General features: G+C 34.7%; 1 pseudogene; it reads left to right on the top strand.

Annotated features, from left to right (window-relative positions):
- Window positions 1-3700: 3700 nt before the first annotated feature.
- Window positions 3701-11587, top strand: part of LOC149160410 (uncharacterized) — a 62722-nt pseudogene continuing 54835 nt past the window's right edge.

Genomic DNA, 11587 nt, shown 5'->3' with positions numbered 1-11587 from the left:
TGTGTTGGTGCTGCTGTTTGGGGATGTATTTTAGCCATCTCCTCATCATCTTCATTATGTGACAAAGAGTTTTTAACATTCACTGTTTTCTCTATGCTTCCATCCCAAGCTTCCTCCTCAATGAACTGAACATCTCTACTCACAATAAGCTTCTTGGTGGATGGGTTATACAACCTGTAAGCTTTGGATTCCTCACTGTATCCAATGAAAATACATTTCTCCCCTTTGCTGTCCAACTTCTTCCTTAGCTGATCTGGAATGTGTGCATAAGCCACACATCCAAAAACTTTCATGTGGGTGACTCCTTGCTTTCTCCCACTCCATACTTCTTCCGACACTCTGTTCATCACTGCTTTTGTAGGGCATCTATTCAAAATGTACGCTGCACAATGTACAACTTTAGTCCAATAATCATTTCTCAAATGCTTTGCCTTTAGCATCCTCCTCGCCATATCCATGATTGTCCTATTCTTCCTTTCGGCAACTCCATTTTGTTGCGGGGTGTACCTAGTTGTAAACTGCTTATGAATTCCATTTTCTCTACAAAAACGTAGAAATTCCTTGGAGATATACTCACCTCCTCTATCAGTTCTTAGAACTTTGATATGCAGCCCGCTTTGGTTTTCTACAAGTGCTTTGAAATTGCAAAATCTTTCAAACACTTCACTTTTGTTCTTCAGGAAGTAAACCCAATTTTTTCTAGTGAAATCAGCAATGAATGTTAGTATATAGTGGCTGCCTACAAGTGATGGAGTTTGCATCGGTCCACATAAATCTGAGTGGACAATCTTTAAGGGTGCTTTTGCCCTTATGCTTTTCCTTGATGGAAAACTTTCTCTGTGTTGTTTCCCCAAGATGCAACCTTCACAAAGGCTGTCTGGTTTCTCTATCAATGGTAATCCTCTTACCATTCCTTTTCTACTCAACAAATTAAGACTGCCAAAGTTGAGATGTCCAAATCTCAAGTGCCACAACCAGTTTTCATCCTTTGGTTCGCTTTGGAAAGCCTCTTGAGTCACTGCTGCAATTACTTCTTTATTTTTTAAATCTGCCTTCATTCTGAGAGGGAACATCCTGTTCTTTGTCATTTTCACTTCAGCAATACATTGTTTGCTGGGTGCTCTATCCATGATGGTGCATACATCATTCACAAAGAAAACATTGTAACCCTTTTGAACAAGTTGTCCAATACTTAAGAGGTTACATTTCATTCCAGGAACATAATAAACATCTGCTATGGTTTTCTTTTCACCTTTATTTGTTAAAACTTTTACTTCTCCTTTTCCCATAATAGAAACTTTATTATCAGCCCCTAGTGTGACTTGTGACTTCACACTCTGATCTAGCATAGAAAACAGGGCTATGTTTCCTGTCATATGGTTGCTGCAACCGGAGTCTAGGAACCATACATCTTCACTCTTTTCTTTAGCCATATTACAAGCTAAAAGCAAATTATTTTGGCTGATATTTTCTCTAGTGAAATTTGCACTAGTTCTATTACTCATATCATGCTGATTCTTCCTACATTCATTTGCATAATGCCAATATTTTTTACAATAATAACATTGGGCATTGGATTTTTCATACCTTTGTCCTTGAGCATGATGTTGTCCACTTTGTTGGCTGTTGTCTTGGCCTTGGTTCTGATTTGGATTGCTGCCTCTTCCTTGAGCATTTGCTGGACTGTTTCTTCCACCTCTATTTTGGCTTCTGCCTCTTCCTCTCTTGTTTCCTCTGCCTTGACCTCTTCCTCTTCCAAAGGACATCTGGGTCTTGAAGGCATGCTCTAGAGATGAGATTTCATTTCTACTCAATCTTTGCTCATGTGTTATCAGTGATGCATGTAGTTCATCAACTGTGAAGCTTGTGAGATCCTTTGTCTCTTCTATGGTGGTGACAATCACATCGAACTTTGAGGGTAGGACCCTCAACAGTTTCTCCACAATCCTCCTTTCTTCAAGAATCTCTCCATCTTACCTTATTTGTGTGACTAGACCAATCACATGTGTGAAAAATGAGTCAATATTGTCTGACTCGTTCATGCATAGATTCTCAAAATCTCTCCTCAGCAACTGTAGTTTTGCTGTCTTCACTTTCTCCATGCCTTGATAGGCTATTTTGAGAGTTTTCCATGCTTCTTTGGATGTCTTGGCTGCTGCTATCCTTGGAAACACACTCTCATGCACTTCTTGATACAAAAATATGAGGGCTTTTGAATCCTTCTTCTTATAGCTCTTCAACAGATCTTTCTCTGCCTGAGTTAACCTATTAAACTCATTTTCATCTGCTGGTTCTTCAAATCCATCCTCAACAAATTCCCATAGGTCTTGTGAAGCTAGAAAAGCCTTCATAGTTATTGCCCGATAGTCATAGTTTTTCCCATTAAACTGTGGGAGCTGAGTATTAAAGATACCCATGCTAGTGCTGGTGCTAGAGCCAGCCATTCTTGCACTCTTAACTATGCTTCAAATATTTGACTGTGTATTTAAAAATCACTGACTGTCTTCAACAGCAACACAAAAAAAAACTAGCTTGTGAAATACCTTGGATTTTTTTGAATGAGTCTTCACTCTGCTGGAGAAGCTGCTGCAGCAAGAAGTCCTTCCTTCAGCTTCTTTGACACCTTCAAAGAGCTTGGAAAAGCTTTGATACCATTGTTGGGAAATTTTCTGTTTAATTCCAAAACAAAAATATGAACAGAGAGTAATACTCTGTTTTGCCACAGGATCAAAAATTTGTTTCCAGAGGACAGAGATTTAACAACACACACAAAAGAACTTTGTATTCATTAATAGACTGCGTGTTACAAAAAGGGATCTTCCTCTTAACAGAGGGATTACATAGGAACACTTCTAGTTCCACAAGAAGAAAAAAAATTACTCTGTCTCTCTAGAAAATTTTACACTGCTGCAAATTTCATTTCAACAACAAAAAAAAATTCCTCTCGCGCTGCTGCACATATTGCATATTCAACTAACAACAAAACAGGGGATTCGCTGTTGCGTTCATTCCCTTTCATTTTCACTCAACGAAGAAAAAAAAAACTTACACGGCTGTGTGTTTCATTACATTACATATTCAAATGAACAACAAAAAAAAATATAACAATACGTCTTCCTATGCCCATACTTCTCGTGGATTAAAAAAAATAAAATTAAAAGATTTTACCTATATTCTATGAACAGGAGTAAATACCATTAATTACTTCACTGAAACAAACGGCGGTCAAACCCGAAACTTCATGTCAACTCCATGTTGCTACAGGCCTGTACGCAGCTTGGTTTCAATTGACGATGGACAACCTTCATCTCAATCAAACGGCTATCGCTCGGTCAAGCCACATGACCTTTACGCTCCGATGAAAAGCGGTTTTGGAAAATGTACTGAGGACACGCATCAGATGGTGATTGTATCGCTGCCCCTCGAGAGAATACCACTGTCCGTGAAGAGGCAGTGCGATAAATGGCTCAGCGGTTTTCAATTGCACAGTAGTTGAAATTATATTTTCAACACCCAATAACTGGCATGCACAATCTTCTCCGAGATGAGGTTGTTGATGTCTACACCCACGTGGTTCTTGTCGGGATCATTGAATTCCAGAGTCTTGGTCGTATCAAACTCCACTGCAAATAAGTAATTGTATGGCTGCCCATTGCTGGTGAAGTCTAACAAGCCCAAAGACTCGCACGCCATAACGCGAATGGCAGATTGGTGGGGCATCATGAAGAAGGCTAGTCCATCTCCTCCGTCGTTAGAGGGAGGATGCACAATGGAAAAAACGAAGGTAGTGCTAAAGGAGAAACGAGTCTCATTTCTTTTCATCTGCACGGGAATTGAATAGAGCGCACGACTGATCATAAAATGTGATTGCTTTGTGAGAGCAAGCACAGATTTGGAGCCAATGACAAAAGCCTCCTCTTCCAAGATCAGGTGGGTTCCGTTAAATCCGTCGAAGATGAAAGTGGTTTGTGGATGATCCTCATCGGCCTGTGCAAGAATAAGTGGTAAGAAGAGGGAGGTGCAGGCTATTAGGAGGAGTTTGTGCCATGGTATTAGCATCATTAGCCATTTCTTTGGGTGGAGCTAAATTCCCCGAAATTCCTTCTTAGGAAGAATAAATAGATGATGGATATTAATACATTTTTTAATAAAGAAAAAAACACTAATATTCATTACATTGCAAACCATTTCATGGTGTAATATAGTCCATAATTGGGCCTGGAGTATGCCCTAAAACTGCTTCTGCTTGGCTAAGAGCTCGTCTTCCTCGGACGTAAGGAAACAGGTTAACGGCCCAAGACCCAGAGGCATCTGGCAGGAGTGAAAGCCTGCTCCCTTACGGACCACCAGCGGGTTATTTCAGGTGGCGTGGTTTTCCTTGATAACAGTGATGTGTCAACTGACATTCGCGGATAGCAGCCAGAGATGGCTGTCCTCACTGTTGGTTTGACAAACTGAGTTTGATAGGTTTTTCCACCTTTTGAAAAAAAAAAAAAGAAAAAAAAGAAAAGAAAAGTAATATAGTCCATAATTGTTGCCATCAGCCATAAGCTGTATCTACAGACTTAATGAACTAACATAAAAAATATAACCATAGCCATCCTAAAGTTTACGGTAGATAGTTGCATCCCAATACAATGACCTGATCTCTAAAAAGAGATGTCCCTCTATCATCATCGAATACTATAAAAGTCCTACATAATCAAAAGCATATAAAAACCGAAGTATCAACCAACATTAACGATTGCTACATAAAACTATCAATAGAAATATTTTAGCCAAAAGGTATAGAGCCATCCTCCATCCTCGTACCATTTCGAAAGAACTGGAAATGCAAGCGCCCAGAAATGATGGATATTAATACATACTCAAATGAGGGATATTAATACATACTCGAGTGATTTATAGCCACAAAACATATATCAAATAAATGAAACAGACTGATGTGTTGGTTGCAGTTATCTTCCAAAGATTTACTAGCCCTAAAAGTACCCCTCGACAATCCTGGCAAGAGCACTGAAGGACTACGTTTCTTATTGTAAAATATTCCTCTTTTGGAATGGAAGAGGAATAATAGGGAAATGACCAAGAAGATAAGACCTCGTATTGAGGAAGTAGGGAGGAATAACACAGGAATGACTCTGGAGAATGCCGAATTTTTGGAACGGTTAAAATAACCGCTTCATATTTACAGACGTAGAAGAGAAATTGCAATTAATAAATGTGAGAGTGACATTAACATCTTAGTTGTAATTTGGATTACTTCTCATCTCAAAATTATGGCATCTTCCGACCCGTGATTTCATCGATGTTACTAGAGTGATGCTAGATAAACTCAGTGGTAAATAACGTGTTCAAAGAATTCTGGCTTCATTAAAAATGAGTTGGAAACTAATTGACTAAAGAAGTCATCTTAGATGAAAATGTGGATATAAATTTATACTACGCCGGTTAAAAAACATAAAATTAAAAATTAAAAATAAAATTATAATTTTATTTTAAATTTGTAGTATAAAAAATTAACATATATATATGATATGAAGATTTATTTTCAATTTATTAGATTTGGAAACAAGAATATATTTAAAATTACTTCCATAATTAAAGATGAAGATGGGAATTATCAAATGTGTTAACATTTTCTATACTTTATTATCAACTTGAATATATTTATTATGTTTTTCTTTGTATTTAGTGACTATTACAGAATTGCCCTTATTATAAAAAGTGAGGTTAGAAACTGCCTTCATCATCAAAGATGATGTGATGATGTGAAGAGATCTATTAATCTAAACAGAGATGACGGATGGAAAATTAGTAGTTGTTGGATCTCTCTCAGGTTTTCTCCTTCTTAGTTTAGTGCCTAGATTTTTGCATTTTTTCCTTCATTTTGGTTTTTTCTATTTTCTCCCTTTCGGTTTATTCATTCCTCTTTGTTTACCTTTTCCTTTTTATATTTTATATATTATATTTTTATGGATCTTAATTTATTATGATTTACGAATTTATAATTTAGTGGACTTTCTTATTTATTAAGCTTTGTAATAAGAATAAATTTCCTTTACTTTGATAACAATCTCTAGCCTCAATTTATGAAATGTGTCCTAATATTTCATCCTATATATATATATATATATATATATATATATATATATATATATATATATTAATTTCTCATAATTCTTAGTCAAGTCAAAAGTTAGCTTGGAATCTAGGATTTAAAGTTATATATATTTAATTATTTAAATTATGATCAATTTAATTCTTCACCTATTCTTTACCCAGTCAAAAGTAAGTGTTTCTTTATAGCCAAAGGATATCTCTATCTATCTGATTCTTCATCTTGTGGTGATGATAAACCACACTAAACATTGATTAGTTCTAAACGCGTTGACAAATATTCCTTGATGTGATTATCACTGATTTTTTTATTTCGTAAATATGAATCATAGGAATCTAAACTCGATTAGAAATATATTATTTTATAACTAATAAAAATATGTAATTGATATCTATTTAGTCTTTACTATCAACTTATTCTATAGCTAATAGAAATATAAGACAATATAAACTCATTAATAAAATATTTGATTTTCAAGAAAAGATACTTAAATACTACAAATATTCTATTGGATGAATATTTTAGCTAGCAGCAGGAAATACTATAAATAATCTATATATATAATAAAAATATTTATGTTTTATTTTTTATTATTTTTTAAAAAATCTAATTTTTATTTTCTATAATATAATAAATATAAATATAGTTTTGAAGTTGTATTATTTTTTATTTTTAATACGAATTATTTTTTTGTTTTTTTTTCTTAATAATTTTTTATTTAGTAATTAGAATATAATAGAATTTTTATGAGTAACAATTTTAAGCAAATTCTTATTAAGTTTGTGTTATTTTTGTTTGGTAAAAAGATTTTATTATTTGTTTAAAAAATTACATTTAATTTGTTATTTTTGTCTTGCTCTCCTTGCTCCATTTTGACTAGATTTATTAGCTAGGAGAGTTATGTGAAAACAAAAACCAAAGTGTCATATATTCCATCCAAAACTCAAGTCATAAACATCGATAGACCAGAAAAATTCGAGATAACAAACAAAAAAAATCATTATCAGAAATTTCTTGGAGGTGTGAGGCCTTGCCCGACATCTGGGGGGTCTAGGGGTCAAATTCCATCATGAGCATGGTATTCCAAGCGATCGATGCTTTCATCAATTTGGTCCAACCGCTCCACTATGTGTCATTGGCTGCGCTAGATAGAATCCATCCTATCCATCATGACCCATTGGTTGTATTAGATGTCATTAAAAAATGTGATCAACTTATTTCTATCTTCATGTTGTTGTTGCCTCATCTCTCCCAAGTCTTCCATGACCAATTGGAGCTAACTAGCTATTGATTCCAAGGAGGGAGAGGCGGTTGCTAGCCCAAGCACTGGTCCAAATTCTTGGGCCATTTCTCCATCAGACACACCATTGTGTCCACCTCTACACTCTACAATATACTAACATTCATACTCTAAATATGTTATTATAATTTTTTTTTGAGGTAAAAAAAGAACAATCCCATCTTATCCATCCATGACCGCTATTGAATTGCAATTGCCATCGCTATTTCCAACGCCATTTCTATTGACTCGTTGATATTTCCAATCAACATCAACATCGTTCATCCCCAATCAACATCAACATCGAACTCGACATGCATCATGTAACCTAACCATAAAAGCATTGGGTGTTACCACATAATAACATTTTATTTCCACTAAATTTGGCTAATCCTGTTTGTCATCAATGCCATGAAAATCCACACCATTCTTATGCTTTCGATATTGAATAATAAAAAAAAAACTATATGTTACGTTTTTGTTTAAGGCCATCAGTCAGCTTCCATAACTTGGGTCTTCATTAAAACTGAAAGAACAAAAATACAGAGGAGATCAGGAAAAACACAGAGAACCACAGCTACAGCTACTCAATTACACCAATAATAAAAAATTGGGAGTGGATGATCTCTGCCTCTCCTTGATCCTTCTATTTATAGAATATTTTTATGTCGGTTACATCAATTAAAAAATATATTTTTAGTCGGTGCTGCCCTTTTGTTTTTGGAGGCAGTGAGGCGGTGAGGCAGTGGTGACTTATAGAAGCTTGAAGAGCCAAGGCGGTAGTGGTGACGGTGACAGTAGATGTGAAATAATTATTCTTACATTCCGCCCCTTAATTATTTCACAAAAAGAACAAAACTTTGCTATTACTTCAAAATGTTGTTACATCATGCATACCCCTATGTTTTCCCTGTGAGTTTGAAACAATTATTTTCCCAACGGTTTTGTAAATATGTCTGCAAACTGGTCTTTTGATCTACAAAACTCCATACATATTTCATTATTGCTTACTAATTCTCAAATGAAATGATACCTTGTATCAATATGTTTACTCTTCTTATGGAAAACATGATTTCTTGATAATGCAATAGAAAATTTGTTGTCACAGAAAATATGAGTGGGTTCTTTCTGTTCATGCAACAACTCTTTCAAAATTCTTCTCATCCACACAGTTTGACATGCTATTGTTGTGGCTGCAACATACTCTGCTTCAACTGATGATAGAGTCACAATGGATTGCTTCACTAATGCCCATGAAACTACACCTGAAACAAAACTGAACACATACACAGATGTGCTCCTGCTGTCATCAACATTGCCTCCAAAATCACTATATGTATATCCAGTTAGTTTAAAATCTAAGTCAGATGCATACATGATACCATAATTTCTTGTTCCTGCAACATATCCTAAAATCCTTTTTCCAAATAGCTAATGGGTACTTTTCATAGACTCCATGAATATGGAAATGAAAATTACACCAAACATTATATCGGGCCTTGTTGCAGTCAAATACATAAGACTTCCAACCAATTGTTTAAACAAGGTTGGATCAATATCTGAACCATGATCATCCTTACTGAGTTTTGTACCAATTGCAATTGGGGTTACAACTGGCTTATAGTTTCCCATCCTGAACCTTTTCAATATATCCTTTGCATACTTAGATTGAAAAATGAAAATACCATCTTCACATTGAGTTACTTCAATACCAAGAAAATATTTCATTAGGACTAAATCAGTCATATCAAATTTCTTTTTCATGCTTGTCTTAAAATCATCTATTGAGAGATATATAGTGAAAATCAAATCATCAACATACAAGCACATAATCAAAATTTTTCCATCCTCGTTTAATTTTATATACAAAGTTGGCTCACTTGGACTCCTGATGAATCCATTGTTATTCAAATATTCATCAATTCTACTATACCATAATTGGGGTGCTTGTTTAAATCTATATAATTCTCTCTTTGATTTGTAAACTTATCTTCTTGACCATCAATTTCATATCCAAGAGGTTGTTTCCCATAAACCTCTTATTCCAGAAAACCATTTAAAAATGCAGCCTTAACATCCATCTGATATATTTTCCGTTTATTTTGTGCAGCAATAGCTTATACCATTCTTATTGTGTCAAGTCTAGCTACAGGTGCAAAAGTTTCATTATAATCTATACCAGGTTGTTGACTAAACCCGTGAACTACAAGTCTTTCTTTATACTTTTCAATTTCACATTCAGCATTCACTTTAGTTTTGTAAATCCATTTAACACCTATAGTATTTTTACCTTCAGGCAAATTTACAAGTTCCCAAGTATTATTTCTTTCTATAGCATCAATTTCTTCATCCATGGCTTTTATCCAAACTTTTTCTTTCACGGCTTCATCAAAATTTACTGGATCATATGCAAGTAATGCAAAATTTGAAACTTGATCTATTTCATCATTCTGCTCATACAATTCTTTTAAGCTTCTAGTCTTCTGACCATTAATTATATTCTTCAATGTAGCTATTGTAGGATTAGAATCATTACTTACCTCTGATCCTGTTGTTTGTTGTCCACCATAACCTGATGGTTCATCATGTTCATGATTTCTTAGTGTTCTGAATTGTAATGGACTGACTCTTGGTGATTGCCTTGCTGAGGTGCTTGCAGTAGGTGTATATGGAATTGGTTGTCCACCTTGTGCTTCTTTCTTATCTTCATTATCATCTCCATGAGATAATATAGTTGTCTCTACAACAGATTTAACTATGCTTCCATACCAAGCTTCTTCTTCCTTGAACTCAACATCTCTACTGATAATATATTTCTCGGTGATGGGATTATAAACTCTATTTTCTTTAGACTCGTCACTATATTCAATAAAAATGCATTTCTCACTTCTATCATCTAACTTCTTTCTCAATTATTTAGGAACTTTTGCATAGGAAATGCAACCAAAAATTCTGAAATGAGATATAAGAAAACACTTACCATTCTAGGCTTCTTCGGGAACTCGATCCTTCACGCTCTTAGCCGGACTTCTGTTAAGAATATAAACAACAAAAGCTACATCTCCTCCCCAATATTCATTTGGTAGATGCTTTTCTTTCAACATACTTGAATCCATATTCATAATAGTTTAATTCTTCCTTTCAGCTATTCCATTTTGCTGTGGAGTATAACATGTAGTAAACTACCTCTTGATTCCATGCAATTGACAAAACTCAATGAAATATGTTAATATATATTCACCACCTCTATCTGATCTCAAAATTTTAATATGATTTCCAATTTCCTTTTCAACCATAGCTTTAAATATCTTAAATACAGAAAATGCTTCATATTTCTGTTTCAGAAGATAAACCCATGTTTTTCAATTGTAGTCATCAATAAAAGTCAAAAAGTAAACATTACCAGCAAAGAAGGTGTTTGCATTGGTCCACATAAATCTGTGTGAGCAATATCCAATGGAGCCCTTGCCCTATATGAAACTCCAGATACAAATTTCTATCTATGATGTTTTGCAAGTATACAACTTTCACATGAGCTCGTCATTTGTTGAATAATGGGTAACCCTTTCACCATTTGTTTCTTCTGCAACAAATCTAGAACACCAAAATATAAATGACCATATCTTAAATGCCATGACCACGACTCGTCGAAATTCTTAGTTTTGTAAGAATTCAAGGAGGGAGTCAATTCATTTCTCATTACAAGTGGAAACATCCTATTCTTTGTCATTTATACTCTTGCCATCAGCTGCTTACTTGGATATTTTTCAATGATAGTACACACATTATTATTGAAGAACACTCTATACTTTTTCTCTATCACTTGTCTAATGCTCAATAAATTGCATTTCAAGCTAGGGACATAATAACCATCATCAATTGTTCTTCTATCACCATCTCTAGTATAAAAAACAATCATTCCTTTCCCTTTAACACATACCTTAATATCATTACCCAACTTGACTTTAGATGAAATATTAGTGTCTAGATTGGAAAGCAAATCCTTGTTTCCAGTCATGTGATTTTTGCAGCCGCTATCTAAAAACCAAATATCATTCGACATTCTTGAGTCACGTTACAACTCATAAACATGGCTTCTGACTGTCTTCAAATTATTTTGAGTTGTGTAGATTACTTACCAACATCTGCCTGCCTCTCCATAACCACTTAGTAGCAAAATGGCCATA

The sequence above is a fragment of the Pinus tabuliformis genome, chromosome 5_2 (assembly GCF_031772625.1).
Source record: "Pinus tabuliformis cultivar Carrire ecotype Pingquan chromosome 5_2, CPIR1, whole genome shotgun sequence".
In the NCBI taxonomy this organism is placed as follows: domain Eukaryota; kingdom Viridiplantae; phylum Streptophyta; class Pinopsida; order Pinales; family Pinaceae; genus Pinus; species Pinus tabuliformis.
This window is presented reverse-complemented; position numbering and strand designations above follow the sequence as displayed.